At 47.8% G+C, this 20,785-nt stretch overlaps 1 protein-coding gene and 2 pseudogenes across 2 annotated transcripts in view; all 3 read left to right on the top strand.

Moving 5' to 3' along the window:
- SLC36A1 (solute carrier family 36 member 1) overlaps positions 1 to 20,785 on the top strand; it is a 245,499-nt gene that overhangs the window by 123,743 nt on the left and 100,971 nt on the right. The gene's annotated exons all lie outside the window — the stretch shown is intronic.
- Positions 14,632 to 14,750, top strand: LOC112475350 (annotated as a pseudogene).
- On the top strand, positions 16,253 to 16,371 carry LOC112475372 (annotated as a pseudogene).

The raw sequence follows: 20,785 nt of genomic DNA on the forward strand, positions 1-20,785 counted from the left end.
TCCTGCTCTGCCGACCCAACAGGCTTGTTGGGATGAATCAATTAATTATGAATCTTAACAATAGCTAACCACCTTTATTTTATAAATAGGGAAATAGGCCCAGATCGGTATATAACTGTCCTTAGGCCACACAACCTGTGAGTCACAGAGACACAAATAACGAAATTCCCTTTTCACCTTGCCTGCTTTGAAAACTCAAATTTTTCTAACGACTATGCATACTCAGCCCAGTCCCCAAATACAAGAAGCATCCAGTAAGTATCAGCTATAATAGTGACTATTAGTAGTATCCTGTGAGGCGGGCACCATTAACCTGCCCAGGCTCAGCTCCCCATCTGTAAAACCAGCTGAAGGACTAGAAGCACTTGCCTGAGTCTGCTTTTCTACCTCCCTCCTCTCTCTTGAGCCCAGGTGTCAGCTCCAGAGTGTGGCTGGGAACAGAAGCAGGCTTTCTGAGCCCTCAGCAAACCTGGGCACAGTCCTGCTGCTGCCCGCATCGAGGCAGATGGCATCCCTTCGCCCCACAGTGGAGGGCTGAACTCTGGCCTGGTGGCTCAGCGTTCCACTCCAGCTCTCCTGCCTTCAAAGATACACATCAGGTTCCTGCTTCCCCCAAGATAGGGGAGCAGAGCTGTTCCCACTCCCCGCCCCCAACCCCAGTGCCGCCTCTGGTGCCTCACCCAGTCGCAGACTTTCCCAGCCCTTAGAGACTGTGAGCACCCCCATTTTACAGCCGGGAAAGCTGAGGTACTAATTTGGGTGCTTCTAAAGAGCTGCAGGAGAACCAGGGCTGGCCCGGTTATCTGACTCTCCCTCAGGCCTTCCCTCTTCCTCACCAGGCGGCTTTGTCTGTGATAGAGCCTCTGTGCCCCCCTGAACACACACAAGCAGGCAGCACCTCTCTGTTCCCTGACCCCAGCATTTTCTCCTAAAACCACAGAGAAAACAGCTCTCCCATTCCCCTCAAGGCTCATCCCCAGAAATCCCAAGCAGGGAATTTCATTATTCCAGGGTTGAGAGTCCAACTTTCCACTCGTGCAAATATGACCTTGCTCCTCCGTGAGATCAAGGTCCTAGCCTTGTCCATTCCTGAGCCGCAATCCTCAGCTCCTAGGCTCGGGCTGGTTGCATCTCTGGCTTCATTCAGTGTACCTAGGTGATCCAAGGCCCAGGTGTCCCTGTCCTACCCCTCCTGCCCGCCTTAGCCATCTCCTGGCTCGTCCTCACTTTCCAAGAGCCCCAAAACCCGCCTTCTCTGGGACCAGGCACAAGAATGGATTAGCTTTGCACCCCCTTCCTGAACTTTCCATCCTCCAACAGTTCTTACCTGTGCCCTTCAGGTAGGGGAGGGTGCCCCCGGCTGGGCTGCTGGGCTGGAACCCCTTTCACTAGCGCCGGACTGACCAGCTCAGGAGGGAGGTGCAGAGAGGGAGCAGAAAGGCGCGCGCACTCCGTGGAGGCTGCTGAGAAAGTTGGAGTAGGTGTGTCCCAGTCCAGGAGGAGGAGGAAAAAGGAGGTGGGAGAATTGAGGCGGATCAGTCCCTCCTGCCAGCTCTCTGTCTCACGGAGAGGGAGGGAGGAAGCCAACTGGTTTGTGGCCCAGAACTCACGGTGGGGAATCGAGTCATGGAAAATGACGGCTGGAAAGTTGCTGAGAAATCAGGCCCATCTCCACCTTCCTTCTCGGTTTTCCAGAAGGATAAACTGAGACCCTAGACAGGTAGTACTTGCCTGAGGCCACACAGAGACCATGAGGGGATTGGGAAAGGACCCAGCTTGCTTAGCTCTTTGGCCAGTGTTCTCTCTACTCTCCTTCCCCATGCAGCAGATCTGAGATGACGACCACAGTCATCCCTCCCCCCAAGGCCTGATTCAAAACCCTGGTGCTGCTACCTACTAGCTCAGTAACCTTGGGCGAGTGACTTAATTTGAGCCTCAGCTTCCCTTTTTTGAAAAGGTAGAGATAGCAACTCCTATCTCACAGTTCGTTCTGGGGATCAAAGGATGAAAAGGTTGATGGAAGGCACTGAGCAGAGCAAGTCTCCCTTAAAAGGTAGTTCTACTTACTGCTATTGTCTGTGACTTAACCTCCCTAAGCTCTGGCTTCCCTGTCTGTGAAATGTGATAACAAGAATTTTTGCTCCATATGGTGGTACAGATTCATGAGACAGATAATGTGTGTAAAGTGCAAAGCACAGTGCTTGGTATCTTGTTGAGAAGCAACATATTATGGGGTGCCTCTCTGCTCTGGCTCCCCAACTATTCCAATGTGCACATGCTCCTTGTGTTGAGAACCAGTGCTTTAAGGGAAGGGCAGTAGAATTAGACAAGAATTACCCACCCCCGTCATTGCCACGCTTTTTAGTTATAGGATGCGTTCATTTGCTTGTTTCTTGTGAGCACACACAGGGAAGGCCTTACACCTCCCCTTTTCCAGGCGCTGGACCAGGCACTGAGGTAAATGAAATAATTCTTGCCCCACAGAGCTGAAAACGGCTCTGCAACCATCCTGTCTTAATTCTCTCTCTCCCGCCAGGACTTGCAGCCCCTCTGCAGCTTCCCTGGCAAATAAATGAGTCTTGGCTTGCACACCTCTAATTACGGGGAGCTCGTTACCTCTCCCAGCACTCAGTTCCGACTCTTGACAATTCTACCTGATGTTCGTTTGAGCAGCAACCCTTGAACCCGGTTCAAAATCAAGAATTCTATATACCTTTATTATTACTGTTATTATAAGCTATGTGACCCCATGCAAATGACTTAAATTTGCAAAGTCTGCTTCCTTACATGTTAAATGGGCTCACAATTGCTGGGGCCACTCAGAATGGTTTCCTTCCTCTGCCATGTGACAAAAACTGAGGTCTGGTTCTGTGGTTAGGACTTGGTTTTCTAGATGTTCAGGCTGGATTCTATGGATAAGTGGAGCTGGTAAGGTTCATGAGGCTCTGGCTATTTCCCAGCTCCCGGGTGATATTTATTCATGGAGCTGCTGCAGCCACTGTGGGCTCTCTCCTTGACGATCTGTCACCAGCATCAGGGGTGAGCACAGGTGTCAAGCAGGCTGCTGTGGTGTATTGCCCAAGACAACCAGAGGAGCTTCCTACAAGGAACTCTCCAGGCCTCCCTCCTACAAGCTGCCTCAGCACTGGATGAGCGGCCTAGGGGTTTGCGGCATGAGGGGAGCTGCCGTGATCAACTCCGGTGGGAAGGCTAACCTGGGCAATTACCCACTTGACTGATTGCTGCCCAAGTCTCTGAGTCTGGGCTGATTAGGCATTAACCTGAGGGAGGGTGGCTGGGCCGAGCCCTTTGACTAGTCATGTGTGGAGTGGCAGGCGACTGTCTTCCTTCAAGCCCCCATCCGAGCCAAGACTAGCCTCCAGCCTGTCCAGTGCAGGGACTGTCTGCAGCCTGGCAGGGAAGGGGGGAGATGAGTACTGGAATGGATTATAGAACCCCTCCTCTCCAGTTCCCCTGCCACTCCTGACTCAGGCCCTGATAACTGCTTCCTGCTGGCCCCGGGACCCAACCGAGGGATCTTCTGGCCTCCAGTCCCCACGCACCAGGGAAACTGGACTCCTCGGTGTCCTCTAAGCATGCTCGGGAGCTTCTCATTCCTGAGCCCCTGCTCACAGCTTTCCAGTCATCTAAAATTGTACACGGCCATCTTGGTACAGTGCATATGCCAAGTTGCCTCTGTGAGCTCCCCTTGACCATGCCCCTGACTTTAGGAGAAATAATAATAATAATAATAATAATAATAATAACAACAACAACAACAACAACAACAATAATAATAAGCAGTAGTAGGACGGTGCTTCCTCTATACCAGGCACTGTCCTAAGACCTTTCCGGGCACACGATCCTCGTAGCAACCACATAAGGAGTGTAGTATTATTACCTCCAACGGTGAATTGAGAGCACAGAAAGGTGAAATGACTTGCCCAAGGTCACACAGGGAAGAAATGGGAATTTAAACCCAAGCAATCCATCAGCAGAGTGCAGACTGAACCATACTGGCCTGTGTGCCTTGCCCACCCAGGCCACAGCCATAATCTTTATTCCAGGCACTGAACTCAGCACTCTGCAGAGATTATCTCATTTCTCTGAATATCACAATAGGTTAGGTGCTGTCATCGATCTCTATTTTTCAGATGAAGCTCAGAAAAGTTTTAATTACTTACCCAAGGTCACCAGTTTCGACTAATCCAAGTTTCAAGCCCCAGTCTGTCTGACCCTAACGACAGGGCTGCACTGTCCTGGATTTCTCCCTCTGCCCTGCAACTCTCCAAACGAACCTCCTGTGTGACCCTCTGCTTTGTGTCCTACTTCTGTGTGCTCCTCTATTCATGTCAAGTCCGGCCCCACTCTCTATTTTAAGCTCCTCAGGGATGGATCTCTGTCTAACCCAGTGGTTCTCAGCCGAGGCTGCGCATTGGCACCCCAGGGGCAGGGGCGTGGGGCTGGCTTCTATCCATCCTGATGCCCAGGCCCCACCCCAGACCAATCACATTAAACTCTCTGGGGGTGGGCCCCCTGCATCAATGTTACTGCATGAGCACATGGTAGGCACTAAAAAGAATTATATCCGATTCCGAATCTCCTACCTGGACCCTGGTTTTCCTAGCTCAATGAAGCAGGTATTGAACTCTAATCTTTAACATCTAGCTCTGATGTTCTAAAGTTCTGATATTGTTCACAAGGATGCTGTAGGTTTCTAAAGAAAGACCTAGCAAATGGTAGCTGTCTACTCCCCCTGCTTGCCTGAGGAAAGCTGTAGTCTCCCCTGTGGACTGGCTGAGCTGTTTCTCCCTCTGTCACAGGTTTTTCTACATTCTTCATGGGGTAGAAAGTATAAATGAGGGGCCTGAGCAGTGATGAAAACTCTACCCAGATGGCAAATTTCAGGGTGCCTATAGAATCTAGAAGCACAAATAGTATTATTTTCATTTTTAACAGACTGAACCCCTTTGTTTCTGGGGCAGGCTAAAGGCTCAGGATTATTCGGTGAAAATCGTAGACACAAATCATCGGATACAGCACATCACAGACACACGTGCAGGACTGGCTGACCAACGTCCTGGTTGGCCCCGGACCGATGGGTTTCCCAGGATGTGGGAATTTCAGTGCTATAATCGGAGTGGTCCCAGTGAAAGGGGACAGGTCAGTCACCCTAGTGGAGGGACTTGCTGTCTTACTGCATGACCCACATGTGTTGCAGACTCAGAGGAGGTGCTGAGTGAGTGTGGTTCACCTTGGAAGACCCATCTCAAGAGAAAATTTGGCTCACTGGTAACAGTTGGCTGATGGACTGGTTATACCGAGACAGTGTGTTTCTTGAACATGAAATGCAAACTGTCATTTCCAGGGCTGGGGTCCCTCTGTTGTACTGTGTTCTCCCTGGGGAGGGTCACACAGCAGGATGGGAGTGAGGCTGGGAGACAGGTACAGAGCAGAGACCCTGGATTCTGGTCTGTGGACCTATGGACAGGAGAGACTCTCAAAGCCTGGCTGGCAAAGGGACGTGATGCCTTTAAGGAGGATGAAGTCATCGGGGGCTGCAGCCACCTGGCTCCGTGAGGGCTGCAAGCCTGTAGCCGAGAGGGCGAAACAGAAGGTAGAAGGCAGGTGGACGGTAGGGGGCCGAGCTTGGGATGTCAGTTCTGCAGCTGACAGACGGGACCCAGCAGGAGTGGGAACGGCAGGCCCTGGTGTTGCCTGGGGTGCCCGGGAATGTAATCAAACACTCAGCAGACCCGCTGGCCATGGGCATCTGGGCACCACCAGGCCTTCCAGCTCATCCTGACCCCCAGCTGGCAGTTCTGACAGGCTCCTGCCAGGAGAAGTGTCCGGCCTTGTTGGCCAAGCCAGTGAGCATGAGCTCATCTGCCGCCAATCCAGCCTGAAGTCGGCCTGCCCCAAGCTGGTGCTGGTGGGTGGGGCTCAGGTTGGCTGGTTCAATGGCTTTGGTTAGATCACCCCAACAGGAAGCCTGAGAGGTAGGGAGCCACTCTGAGGATTTGAAACAGAACCTCTGATGTTATCCCCACCCTTACCTGCCCCTAGACTTGGGGCTCTGATGTGGCTCTGGTCCAGGGAACCAGGACCCCTCCCAAGTCCTCTTCTCCACAACCATGAACTACATTTGCAGCATCGTCCCCATTTCTCTCTATTGTATAGTAAGAACAATAACAATTACAGTAATAATAACTAATATTTGTTATAATTTAAGTACTAGGATAACCAGCATCTTATTTAATCCTCAAATAGATCCTCCTGATGGGGTGCTGTTATTTTCATTCTCATTTTGCAGAGGAAGGAACCGAGAGTCACAGAGGTTTACGTGACCTGTCCAAGGTCATCCTACCATGAAACAGTAGAGCCAGGATTTGGACTAAGTTTATCTAGCTCCAAAACCTGTTGTCTTAGCCTCCACCCTAACGTTATGCTCCAAACGAATCACAGGATTTAGATCCATGGGCATGCCATGTGCATCTAGAAAGGCCTTTCACTTGATTCAATTCTCTACTGTCCCTGTCTTGTAAATCTCAGTAACTTTTGAATAAGGTTCCCACACTGTCGTTTTGTACTGGGCCCTCAAATGATCTAGCTGATTCGCAGATCAGCCAAGCTGGCCTATTGCTCCCCAGCCTCAGCCTGGCACCCTCCATATGCAGATGTGGAGTCTCTACCTGTTGCCATACCACCCACACCTGTCTGGTTCCTCACAAGGCTGCCTGCTCAGGAGCATCTCTAATTCCACCCTGCCCCCCACCTCCCCACCTCTGTTCTTCACGTGAATCGCTAGGGATTCCATGCCCCTTGGAGCACAGATTGCTCCATTCCAGTCTCACAGTGAGGTCGGGGCAGGATATCACTATGTGGTCCTCATGCCCCTGGCTGTACTTGTTGAGAGTGTCAAGCATAGGGTGAGGGTTGGACTTGAGGTTAGACAGCTGGACTCACACCCATCTTGCAGCTGTGTGGCCTTGGACAAGTTACTTAGGCCCTCTGGGAAGCGGTTTCCTCATCCGCCGAATGGAGTTGGTAGCAGTTCTTATCTTGCGGGGATTGTCAGGATTAAATAAGGTGATGAATCAATAAAACACTAAGCACTGTACCTGTGGCAAAAAAAAAAAAAAAAATGGTAGTTTTCTGGATCAGTTTGGTGTCTAATTCATCTATAAATTTCCCATAGCCATTCATATAGTGCTAATGAAATGTGGTAGGTACAGAGGATGGATAGATGAGAAATTGCTTTGGAAGTGCCACAATGTCACATGCGTGGAGAAGTAGGACACGATTTTACATATGAGCAAATGGAGGCCTAGTGAGATTTGCTGGCCTGTTCAGGGCCCCGCAGCCCTCTCTCCCTCCTTCACTTGGTGCTTGGGTCCTGCTGGGTCACTTCAAGGCCAGCAGGGCAGAGGCCCTCAGGGACAGGAGGCTGCTTTCTACTGCCTAAATTCCGGAGGCATCTCCGGCAGCCCGACCAGCCTTGTCTCCCGCAGCAGCCACATTCCAGACATTCTGCCCAGGCTAGAAGGAGGCTGGTTCTGAAGGAGGAAACCCTGAAACCTTGGCCTAGTCGAGGGCCACAGGGAGAGAGGCCAGGGTCTCCTGAGAGCAGGGTTTGTTGGCCACTCTGGCTTCCTCAGCACCTCAGGCCTTCCTCACAGTCCAGGCCTCAGGCCTACCCAAGGCCCAAGGCTCAGGGAGGGCTGCTCAGGGAAAAACCTAGTAGCCCAGTCATTGTCTAACTTCAATCTTTGTGGGAATCCTCTGGTGGGGGAGTGGAGGCGGGGTGTTACAAATGGACGTTCTAGGCCCCATCCCCCATCACAGAAGGGCCCAGGACTCGGAATTTTTAAATGAGCCTCCCAGAGAGGGTAAAACCAGGTTTGGGAGCCACTGATTCAGTCCACCGTATATATAATAGATGAGGAAGCTGAGGCCAAGAGAGGGAAAGGATTTGCCCGGATAGTCACTCGGCAACAAGGCTGTCCAAACAGGGCCACTGCTGGAAACAGGGGGCTCTTGGAGGCAAAGTGCTCAAGGGCAAAAGGGAGTCCAGGAAGGGAGAAGGGCTGAGAACAAAGCAGCTCAAAGAAAAGCGAGATAGATGGGCAATATTTGCCCCTTCTCTCCCGCGGAGGTTGCTAACTGCCCAACTCAGCGAGCAAGGAGTGCCAGCCAGCTCCTCACACGCTGGCTCTGGACATCCATCCACGCCTCCTCCATCTCCGCTCTCCTGGTGGGTTTCCTTTTCATGCCACTGTGTACAAGACAGAGCACTACTTGGAGCAGAACACCCTGGGCTCAACTCAGTCACTACCATGCTGTGCGGTCTCAGGCAAGTTCCTTGCCGTCTCTGACTCTCAGGTTGCTCGTCGGTACAATGGTGGACTCGATCACGGATCAGCTCCACAGGAGTCCCCAGACACTTTGCTAGAATGTAGATTTTAAAACTTCCAACCCGATAAAATGGGTGAAAAAATTTGAAGAAATAGTTTTATTTAAATTTTACATTTGTACAAATAAAGCATGATACATTTTCCTTATAAAATAATGAAACATTACACTTCAGGCTAAAGCTCTCCTTGCATCACCACCAATACCTTCTCCAAAGGCAACTCATGTAATCATTTAAGCATGTAACTTTCTCGATATTTATCTTCATACATAAATGTACCAGCAGGAAATAGGTAGCATTTGAGTTTTTTGTTTGTTTGGTGCAGGGTGTTTGTTAAAATAGTGTCTTGTGTGTCATTCTGCAACTTTTCACTCAACAGCTTTTTCATGGAGTCCACTCCACACTTCCGGGGCCCTAGGTCATTCTGGGGCTTACTCAGTTTTGAGAACCCTTGAGCTAGGTAAATTCTGACATCACACCTTACGGGTCTGATTTTAACATAGGGTAGGGGGCAGGGTCAGCAGGATTTCCCAGGAATGAGGGAATGTTTGTTCTCATTGGAATGTCCTTAGCATTAGGACCTGGACTCTACTGCTCAGATATTCCCTATTAAGGGTGTAGTCCCTTGGGATCTAGCCAGGGCCCCTTACTTCCCTTCTCTTAGAACCTTCAGGCCCACTCCCTCCTTCCCTGGCCAGCCCCTGGTCACCTTGTTGTCATCTATGCAGGCAAGACTGACTCAGGCTCCCCTGCCACCCGCAAGGCAGCTTGATGGGGCCCAACTGGTTTGACTTGGTGAGGCAGCCCATAGTTTCCTAATATCTTCTAAGGACCATTAAGCACCATGACACCTGGCTTTGTGGGGGACTCAGGAGTTGTCTGGGTCCAGTGTAGTGACGTTCTCTTCACTGTCCTCAAGGCTCTGCCACAGCTGTGGGACCTTGAGCAAGCCCCTGCCCTTCTCCAGGCTTCCCTCTCCCTATTTTTAAAATAAGGTTGTACTCATTAACCTCTATGCCCAGGAAGAGCATCTAGTGAGCAAATCTATGCAAGATTTGTTGAATGAATAAAAGTTGAAAAGTTCATTCCAACTCTCAAATCCTGCGAATTCAAGCCAAACAGTGTGAACAAATGTTTACCATGTGCTTGGCCCTGGACTGGGAACTGACGAGGATGGAACACTAGAAAAGACAGAATCCTTGCTCTTGAGTTGCAGAAAGCCTACTAGTCACCCAGTTAATCAATATTTTCCTGGAGTCTAGCATGGGACAGGAGTGGAGCTGGTCAATGCAGTCAAGGAAGGACAAGGGGTCCACTCAGAAGCCAAGTGGGAGAGGCAAGTGGAGATCATGGTCATACTGACTAAGGGTCTTATGAAAAGGTCAGAAGGAGAAAGCATTTAGTGGGAAGGTGAGGTATATGGAAGGTGAAAGCAGAAGATACAAGTAGAGAGAATGTGTGACACATGGCAGGCTCTGAATAAATGCTAAATTGAATAGGCAGATTGTTATAGAGACGAAATCATAATGAATGGATACAAGAAATAGATTAGTGTGTATAACAGATAGGAACAAGCCTATGAAAGTAAGTTGGCAATGCATGGATGGATGGACACATGGACAGGTAGATGGGTGGATGGATGATGGAAGGATGGGCAAGCAGAGAGACAGACAGATAATCTCGGTCCAGGATCATTGGATTCAGGATCAAATATTCAAGTTTGATTAGAGGACCTTCTGCTTACTGGCCCTTACTGGCCATGAGACTATAGACTTTTTGTGCGAGAAGCAGGGATGATCCGTCCAGCCTTCCACTTTTCCCAGGAAATTATGAGAATTGTCTGAAATAGTAGATGAGAGGGAGCTCTGCATAAAGCTATGTGCAATTATTAGAAGACGGTGGTTATGAGCAAATCTAAAGGCCTTCTCAGTCCTAGATACACATCAATAGGACAAGGCAGGAGATTTTCAACTGGCGTATAAAGAGTGACTGATAGAGAAATAGATGAAGGAGCTGAGATTTATAGAGCACAACAGTAGATCCTACTCCATCAGGTAACCATTGAGTAGACTGAGGGCCTGATGTTTTGGGGCTGTTTGAGGTCAGTGTCTGGCTTACTCACTTCTGTCTACCATTCAAAACATGCCATGCCTCCCTGACAGGCACCTCTGCTGTGATGCTCTGCTCTGCTTCCCTCTTCAGAGTCACCTTGCTGTCTCAGACTCGGGGGCAGTATCCAGAGCCCACGCAGATGCCCAGGCAAGCACGGATTCTCGGGTCTCACCTCTGTCCTCTAAATCAGAGAACGTGGATGTGCCTGGGTTGAGGATACCCAGCTCTGTGCCCCCAGGGATTGTTCAATAAATATCTGTTCATTGCACAGCCTTTGTTGCTTGTCCAGGTTCACTGGTTGGAGTCTGGCAGGATTGAGACTTGAACCCAGCACTCCGACTGCCTATTCCAAGGCCCGTGCCAGTACCTCCTGCCCAGAGGCAAGGAAATGGCCCAAATGACCTTTCTGTGGCCCTAGGCTCAGAGATTTCAGACTTCTCAGCAGCTCCCAGACACAAGCTGCTCCTATTGCCTGAGGATTTCGAGCTAAGCCCTCCAGCTTTCAACAGGCTGCTGCTGGGATCCTTGAAAACCCAGGGATAAGGGAGGCCTAATGGAGATAAGTGGTTCTTGTTCTTCCTCCCATCTGGCTGCTGTCCAGGTAGAGGCCTTGCTAATGCCTGCACTGAAGTCCCAGGCCTGGAGCCCGGGAGGGCGTGCAGTAGAGCTGCTCATAGGCACAGAAACCCAGGACTGTTGAGAGCAGTTATGCTTAGCCCTGGATGCTCATTGGAATCACCTGTGGAGCTTTACAGCTTAGCAGGTGAGACAGATGTTTAAAGACAAAATTACATTCTAGTGTGAAATCATTATAGGGAGATGTGAACATACAGCCGAAAAGATGCTAACTCTAATTTTTTTTTTAATTTTGCAATGGAAGAAAATGAAGTTAACCGGAGTGGGTATGAAAATTGCCCAAGTTCACACTGCAAGTTCGTGGCAGAAATAGAACTGCAAGCCCAGCTTCCACTTCTTTGCCTTTTACTCTTCTATCCCTTCCTTCACTCACTCAGGCAGCAGATATTACACGGAGCCCCTTTCAGATGTCAAGCTCTGCTCTAGGTGCCGGGAGTGCAGTGGTGAGCAAGACAGACTTCCTGCCTTCCAGAGCTTCCACTGCCAGGAAGAGGCAGAAGATAAACACATGGGCAAACCCATCAATTGCGTGATTTGAGTAAGCTGTGTTCACTAAAGAGAGAAAGCAGAGAAAGGGCCAGAGTAGCTTGGGAATCGCTTCAGTAGGGTGGCCAGGGAAGGCCACTCTGAGCAGATGACCCTAGGAGGGGACCCCGAGTGATCAGGAGCCACCACACAGACCTGCGAGGAAACATTCCAGGCAGAAAGAGGAGCAGCAGCCAGGCTGTGCTCTGTGCTGCAGCCAAGACCCAACCTCTTCCTCCGCTCTGAACCACGATCACCACAAACTGGAAGACAGCTTGAGGTATTTACGTTTTGGGGTTTTGTTCTGGTTTTTGCTCAGTTGGTGTCTGTGCTGCCCTGGATGGAAGCTCCACGAGCGGCAGCGCTGTGCGGGGCTCCTTCATCACTTTACTGCCATTGCCCAACAGGCGTGTTGACAGGGAGTGAAGGGGAGAGGGGTAAGGGAGGAGATTCTGGTGAAGATGTGGAAAGTAAGAGCATTTATCTCTAAGTACTCAACTGACAGTAAATGAGACTCCGCAAGATGCCAGTTGGTTACCAAAAAGTAACAAAGACTCGCTTTCACGCCGCCATAATTGCTCCACTTAATTCATTAAAGGATTATCCCCTGGCGGAGAGAGGAGCCCAACCTGGGAGTTCTGGCAGCGGCACAACCTCCTCTGAGGCAGTGGGGACCTGGGGACCCTAACTGTGGCAACAACAGTCAGGTCAGGAGTCAGGGAGCCAGGGTTCTAGTCCTATCTCTGCTCCTGAGTGACTGTGTGACCTTGGACAAGTATCCTCCCCTCTCTGGGCCTCAGTTCTCTCATCTGTGCAATGAGTGAGGATAAGCTAAAGAATGGGTTCACATTATGCTTCAAGGAGCCCTAGAGTCCCAAAGAGGGATTCTTAGGGTCAACAGAAGGTAGACAAGAAGGACAGATAGAAGTGAGACCCCCCCCAGTCTTTTCAACTGGAATGGCCCTACTTGGATCTGTTTCGCATTCTGTTTCTTCATAAGCAGATGATATGTGTAGGAATAATGAAAGTAAACATTGAGCTCTGCCACGTTGTGGGGTGGATTACATGTGCTAAGGCATGTGAAGTGCTTAGCACAATATCCCTGTGTAGTATTTGTATCTTGATTTTACAGATGAGGAAACTGAGGCTCTGAGCTATTAACTAACTGATCTAGGGTCTGAGCTAGGATGCAAACGTTTGCAGTGAGGCCTCTGAATCATCACTTTTAACTGTCCTTAGATTAAGAGCACAGATATTTTGTATTAAACTGACAGGCTCTTGAGGGCTCTGCTACAGACTAACACTGTGGCCTTGAGTGCCTCGAGGGTTATGAAGGAGACTCTGCACATGAGATGCTTAACATGGCACTTGGCTTATGGAAAAAGCTCACTAGTCATTCGCCATTATTATGATTATTAGTATTTTAATTTCATATGAAGACTGATCTCACTTCTAAAATGTATTCAGAAAGGATTGGAGTAACTGATCTCCAAAGATGTTCCGGCCGTGGCAGTCCCCTTCTCAAAGGGAGGGATGATGCTGTGGGTGGGCGGCAAGCACCCTGCTGCCTCAGGGATGCTAGCCAGTGAGGAAGCTTTTGCTAGTTTTTACAAAGTGAGAAAAAGAAGGACAAGCCGGTGAGATTTTCATAAAGCTCATTTTATTTCATTTAAAGGACTGTCCTTGAATTAGAGATGACAACAATATGTAACAATAAAAATGCCTGGTGACGTTTGAGCACTCACTATGTCGCGGACACCTTACACAGATGTTCTTGTTTAATCTTCACAACATCCCCATATAGTTGAGGGAACTGAGGCTCAGCACAGTCAACTATTTTGTCCGAGGTCCCACAACTGGAAAGCAGCAGAGCTGAGTCTTACAGTGAAGACCTCGGGACACCAGAACTCGATGCTCCTAATCAATATCCTGTCTGTCCTAGGTCACTTTTATGTTTAACAGCTTTATTGAGAGAGAATTTACATAACGTAAAGTTCACCCATTTAAAGTGTGTAAGTCAATGGCTTTCAGTTTATCTGCAAAGTTATGCAAAGATGGCCATAATTGTTGAACATTTTCACCATGCCAAAATGAAACCTCATACCCATTAGCAGTCACTCCCCAATGCCCATCCCTCACCTCCGGCCCCTGCCAACCACTAATCTACTTTCTATCTCTGTCGATTAGCCTATTCTGGACATTTCAAATAAATGGAATCATACTATATGTGCTCTTTTGTTACTGGCTTCTTTTATTGAGCATAATGTTTTTTGAGGTTCATCCATGTGGAGCATTTATCAGTATTTCATTCCTTTCTATAGCTGAATGAAATTCCATTGTATGGGTACACCCCACTTTGTTTATCTCATTCATCAGTTGCTGGACATTTGGGCTTTTTCTACATTTTAGCCACTAGGAATAATGCTGCTATGAACATTTGTGTATGAAGGATTTTTTTGTTTTTGTTTTTGTGTGGGCATGTGTTTTCATTTCTCTTGGGTAGCTACGTAAGAGTAGAATGGCTGGATCATATGGTAACTTAATATTTTGAAGACTTGCCAAAATGTTTCCCAAAGAGGCCACTTTGCAATCCAGCAGTGTCTGAGGGTTCCAATTTCTCTACATCCTTGCCAGCACTTATTATGTCTTCTTGATTATAGCTATCCTAGTAGGTGTGAAATGGTATCTTATTGTGGTTTTGATTTGCATTTACCTAATGACTGAAGATGTTGAGCATCTGTTCATGTGCTTGTTGACCACTTGTGTATGTTTGGAGAAGTGTCTATTCAAATCCTTTGTCCATTTTTTAATTGGGTTGTTTGTTGAATTGTAAGCATTTTTTAATCTACTCTGAATATAACTCCCTTATCAGTTATATAATTTGCAAATATTTTGTGGGTTGTTTTTCCACTTGCTTGATGATGTCATTGAAAACAAAAGTTTTTGTCTACGGCCATACCGCCCTAAACACACCCGATCTCATCTGATCTCGGAAGCTAAGCAGGATTGGGCCTGGTTAATACTTGGATGGGAGACCACCTAGGAAGACTGGGTGCTATAGGTATAAAAAAAAAAATGTTTTTAATTTTGATGATGTTCAATATATCAATTTTTTCTTTTATTGCTTATGTTTTAGTGTCATATCTAGGAAATGATTGCCTAATCCATATAAAGAGTTTATAGTTCTTTACTTTAGGTCTGTGGTCCATATTGAGCTAAGTTTTGTACATGATGAAATATAGGGTTCCAAATTCACCTTTTGCATTTGCATATCCAATTGTCTCAGCACCATTTGTTGAAAATATTACTCTTTCTCATTGAATTTTCTTAGCATCTTTGTCAAAATCAACCGACCATAAATGTAAGGATTTATTTCTGAACTCTATTTTTTTCATTGACCTATATGCCTATCCTTATGCCAGTACCACACTGTCTTGATTACTATAGTTTTGTAGTGAGTTTTGAAATCAGGAAATATGAGCCCTTCAACTTTTTTTCAAGATTGTTTTTGTCTTTTCTGGGTCCCTTGCATTTGCATGTGAATTTTAGAATTAGCTTATCAAATTCTGCAAAAAAATAGGTCTCACTTTTAAAAGAGTTCTTTCTCTTATGAAATAAGGTGATAGAAGACAATAATTAATTTTGTTAATGACCTTATTTGACAAAAAAAAAAAAGAAAAGAAAATCAATCCTATACTGGGTCCCCAAAATTGTGGGAAATTTTACCAATCTGTGAAATCCAAAAGTGACTTAGAAAATCCTGGCAAGTAGGCCAGACCTTGAATCAGGGCAAAGAGTGTGCACTGCTAGGGAGGAGGAGGAAGATGGAAAACAATGATGGCATCAAGGGGGAGCATGGAGAAGCCCACCCGGGCCCATGTGGTAACAGATATATCTTAGAGTATCTGAAGGACTGAGAGGTGGGATGTGGAAAAACTTGTTTGCATAAAAGGCCCAAGAGACTCCTGGGGAAAAAGTCACCCATAGCAAAGGGGCCCAAATCTTGGCCTCAAGAGGGGTACCACTTGCCAAGGTGAAGGAAAGGAATGATTTGGGGTACAGCCCAATGTCTGATGTTCAGATGTAGCTAATATTGACTGAGCGCTTACCCTGAACTAAGCACTTTACATGCAGCATCTCATTTAGTGTTACCACAATCTTCAGTTCACATTGTAGTTGTTTAATTTCCTAACACAGCACTGTTCAGTAGAAATATCACATGAGCCACATATATGATTTTAAATTTCCGAGAGCCACATTAAAAAAGTAAAAAGAAACGGGTGATATTCATTTTGGTAATATATTTTTAATTCAATATATCCAGAATGTTTTCACTTCCAACATATAATCAATATTTAAATATTTGTCAGTTGGATATTTTTCATTCTTTTTTTTGTACTAACAATTTAAAATCCAATGTGTTTTTATATGTGTTCAGCACATCTTGACTCAATACTAAATTTTTCATAGTCAATATTTGATCTGTATACAGATTTCATAAAACTTGCAGTTGAAAAAGTAGCTTCACATTCCTGAGTCATTTCAAGCATACTTAAAAGTGAACCATTCTACAACCATGCCACCCTGAACAAGCCCGATCCCGTCTGATCTCGGAAGCTAAGCAGGGTCAGGCCTGGTTAGTATTTGGATGGGAGACCACCTAGGAAGACCAGGTGCTATAGGCATAAAAAATAAATAAAAAATAAAGGATTGTAAGCTGACAAGGTCCTTGCAATCTGTGAGGTCAACCAAGGATTGCCTTACCTAAAAAAAAGTGAACCAAGTATCTTTTTTAAAATTTAAGTTAATAAAAATTAAATAAAATTTAACATTCAGATTCTTAGTTACAGTAGCCAGATTTCAAATGCTCAGTAGCCATGGGTGGTTAGTGGCTTTTGCATTAGACATGCAAGCCAACACTCCTGTCACCTCCTGTATCACAAGGCCAGCGACGAATTCAGCTTGTAGACCACTGCATCCCTTGCCTCTTGTGGGCACATAGTAGGTATTCAATAACATCCATTGAATAATGCATGAATGGATGAATCGATGAGCAAATTGAGCTAGTGAACAAATTAAATAACTAATAAACAAACAAGTAAACTAACTAGGTCAAATGCCTACAGCTAGTGTCGAGGAGGGAAGTCAAAGCCAGGTCTGAGTCATTCCAAAATTATTGGCTGCAAGAAACATATGTGGGTATAGGAAAGGAAGACGGAAGCTGGGCCATTGAGCCAGGGATCATCAGGGTGTCCGCAGTGCTCTGCCAGGGCTCCATAGGCCCCCTCCTCGCCCACCTACCCTCCCTGACCTATGTGCCACCTTCCCCCTGGCCAAACTGCGGGGGCGTTTCAGGAGACTAGTGGACAAAAGGCTGGTAGGAGCAGGTGAAGCCATGGACATGGTGACAGCCAGCCACACCAAGCACAAGGGCAAAACCCTGGGCACAGGAAATGGGTACCAGCTGCACAGACAGAGCCCTCATTTGTCTTGAAATCTGCAAGGCTGCCTTCATATCTGGTCGCAAGTCCTGGGGCTGGCCTGAAACTGGAACGAGAAGCCAAGGGGAGACTTTAGTTTCAGTCACAGGACTTTGGAGCTGGAAAGAGTTGGCGGGATCACCTTGTCCAAAATGTTCATTTTGTAGATCAGGGAACTGAGGCTCAGGAAAGACAAGGCCCCACGCATGGCTGCACAATGGTCTCTTTAAAAGGAAAGGCCACATCTTAGTGTTCCTATTGCTGATGATACCGCTACTTTCTTTCTCTAAAACAATACCAGGTTTGGGTTCTTTTCCAGCCCTGCCAACCCTTCTGAGACTCCATAATGCCGACCCCGTGTTTTAGGGAGAGTAGCCACAGTGCCAAAAATTTCAGCTGTCTGTGATCCAGTTGAGCTTTTGCTGACTATTCCTTCGGCCGGAAATGCCTTTCCTCCCTTGCTCTGTTCTATTTATCAGCCTGACTAGATAATGCCCACCCTTTAGGATGGGCTCCAATGTCAATGTTTCAGTAAAGTTTTCTCCTATCTCACTGAACTTGTGCATCCGCTTCTGCTCTTATTCGATGAGTCTCTCTGTGGTGGCTGTTGGACAATGGAGAAAAACAGGTGGCTTCGGGGAACAATGGGAGGCCTCTGTGGCAATACCGAGGTTGAGAGGAGGTTGTAGAAAGTAAGACTGGTGAGAAAGGTTGGGGCTGAATGGGAGAATGGGGAGGTTGTAAACAGTTGCTAAGTGAGGATGTGGAGGCCCTGCCATACCTGCCTGGAGTAGAAGTCAGGAGATCTTGTCCTATAACAGGATGTTTCTCTGGGGGCCTCACCTGATCCCATTTTCTCTGTCTCTCTGTCTCTCTCTCTCTTTCTCTCTCTCTCTCTCTCTCTCTCTCTCTTTCTCTCTCTCTCTCTCTCACACACACACACACACACATACACGCACACGGAACACAAGATCGTTGAAGACATGTTCTCTGGCCTCCAACTCTAGTAGAGACTTATTTACTCATTCATTCATTTAACGAGTGCTGAGAATTTTACCTTGTGGCAGGTGCTATCTTAGGACTAAGGATAAAATCAGGTTAGTGAGAGAGAGTGTGAGTGTGAGTGTGAATGTGAGTGTGTGCATGTGTGTTTCTCTGTGTGTGTGTGTTTGCGGAGGGGAAAGGGGAGACACTTAGCTGTCAATTCTTTCAATGTGCTAAGCGCTCTTCTAACTGCCAGGGCTGCAATTGTGGACAAGGCAAGTATGTTCCTGCCTCAGGAAGTTCCTGTTCTGGTGAGAGAAGACAGATATTGAATAAGTCATGACAAGTTTGACAAGTGCATGCATTTTATGAAAGGAGACTAAGGAGCACTATGGGAACAGGCAGCAGGGGAACCGATCTTGATCTAGTGCCTCCATGATGAAATGACATTTCATTCACCCCTCAAAGGTGGAATACAAAAGTTTCAGTGATGAAATGTGAACCGCAAAGTGCAGGGTGCTTTGAGAGCATACCAGGAAGGCGCTAAACTTGACAGGGTTGAAAGGAAAGCCTCTTCGAGGAAGTGACATCCAAATGTATAATTATAGATGGGAATAGGGACAAGGAACAATGAGAAATTGCAACTGAGGATCTGAGCTTTCCTGAGGAAGTGATATTTAAGATCTGAAACATAAGGGGCAGTTAACTGGTGTGAGGTGAAAAACAAGTGTTCCCAGCAAAGGGACCAGCATATGCAAAGGCCCTGGGGTGGAAGGGAGTATGGTTCTCCTTTGATGAGGATCTGCAGATCCAAACCATCAGTGGGAGCAGAGGGCTGGTGCTGGGAGAAGGCTCAGTGTGCTACTGTGCTCTCTCCATGGTGCTTTCAGTACAGAGAAGCATCTCCCTTGGATCTAATCCTGGACTAAGAGCATCTGAAAAAACCTTATGGCTTCATTGAATTTAGCATTATCCTTCCTTTCCTGAAAGAGAGTTGAGACTCAAGGAAAGCAAGAGATTGACCAAGGTCACAGATAATCATGCTATTTAATCACTACTATGCCCGAGCCACTGTGCTAAGCACTTTACTATTCAACAGGAGGTAGAGGCAATTATTGGTTTCACGTGACAAATAAGAAAACTGAGGCTTCTGGAGGGGATCTTGTCTGGGGTCACACAGCTAGGAATTCCCAGAGATTTGAAACTCAGATCGCTGACTCCAGAGCCTAAACTCCTGTTTGGTGGGACTTGTTGGCAGAACTCGGCCAGAACCCAGGCTCTCTGACATTCAGCCCCATGGTTCTGCCCTGAGAATAGGAATTCAGCCTGGCATACCCCTTTTGGGAGGGCTCCACAGTCGGGTCCACCCCAATATTGCAGGGCACCAAGCAAGAGTACAGATGGAGGCACCCAAGGCTGCGGCCCACCTGCCTTCCCTTCCTACCCCTCCCTTCCCCCAGGGAAGGTGCTTACACCTCTCAGGGCACCCTCTACTCACACCACCCTAACTCCTGCCCAGCAAAAAGCACCAATTTGGCTTTCCTTAAGCCCCCCTGGGGTACATGGCCTGCCCTTGGAGGAAGACGCTTTGTAGAGGCCTGCTGCACAGGCCTGTGAAGCTGTCTGGGGCCTCCGAGCAGGAAATCAAGATCTCAGATGCTCAGAATGTGATCAGGAAGCGGGGATCACAGGCTCGAGGTGAGCTGTCCTCTTGGCTCCACAGACTTGTTCCCAGAGGAGGGGCAGGATGGGGCCCAGGAGCTCCAGTGTGAAGAAGACCCTAACTTTAGACAATCCTGGGGTTCCTGCTAGATCCCCCTCTCTGACCCCATGAGCCAGCTTTCCTGCAGGACTGATTTATGCATGTTCCTTGGGCACCCACAATACACACAGCCCACAACCACACCCCCTCCTGGTCCCTTACCTAATAGTGACCCCCTACCCCCCACCAAAATCACCTGATCCCCACCTTGGGGTGTGCCCCAACTTGTGCAAACCACAGACCTCTGCGTTGTGCTAAGGCAGGATGAGTCAGGGCAAAACTCAAGGTGTTGAGCCCTGGGAAGTTGCTCTGAGCAGGGACGAGGAAGCTCTGCAGCAGGGAGAGGAGTGAATCAGGCAGAAGTGGCTCCCGACAAGGTTTCCGGATTCTACTCAGCAAATACCTGGAGCAGCAGGGCATGTGGGGGAGGGGCCCAGGCGTTACTGGAAAGCGGGGGCACCAGTGGTTGGGTCAGGCAGCGATGAGGAAGTCTGTTTTTCGAAGAGAGTGTGTGGATGTCATCTCCAATGTAGCCGAGACTGTAATTTGCTTATGGCGGAGAGTGTAGGAAGGCTCTGTGTGCACGCGCGCGCGCACGTGTGTGTGTGTGTGTGTGTGTGCACGCACGTGTGCACGCGTGTGTTCATGTTTGCACATGTATACATGTGTCTGTGTGTCTCTGATGTGGACGCGTGTCTATGTGTACATCTATATACGTCTATGTGTTTGTATCTGCATATGTGCAGTGTCCATGTCTTGTGTGAATGTATAGGTCACTCTGCCTATGCATGTGTAATTTAGTGTGTGTCTAAGTGTAGTAAGCAAGAGCCCCCCCCCCCAGTCTTTGCCTCTGTAACTTAATGTGTGTCTAAG

This window comes from Pteropus alecto, unplaced genomic scaffold (genome assembly GCF_000325575.1).
Source record: "Pteropus alecto unplaced genomic scaffold, ASM32557v1 scaffold40, whole genome shotgun sequence".
Classification (NCBI taxonomy): Eukaryota; Metazoa; Chordata; class Mammalia; order Chiroptera; family Pteropodidae; genus Pteropus; species Pteropus alecto.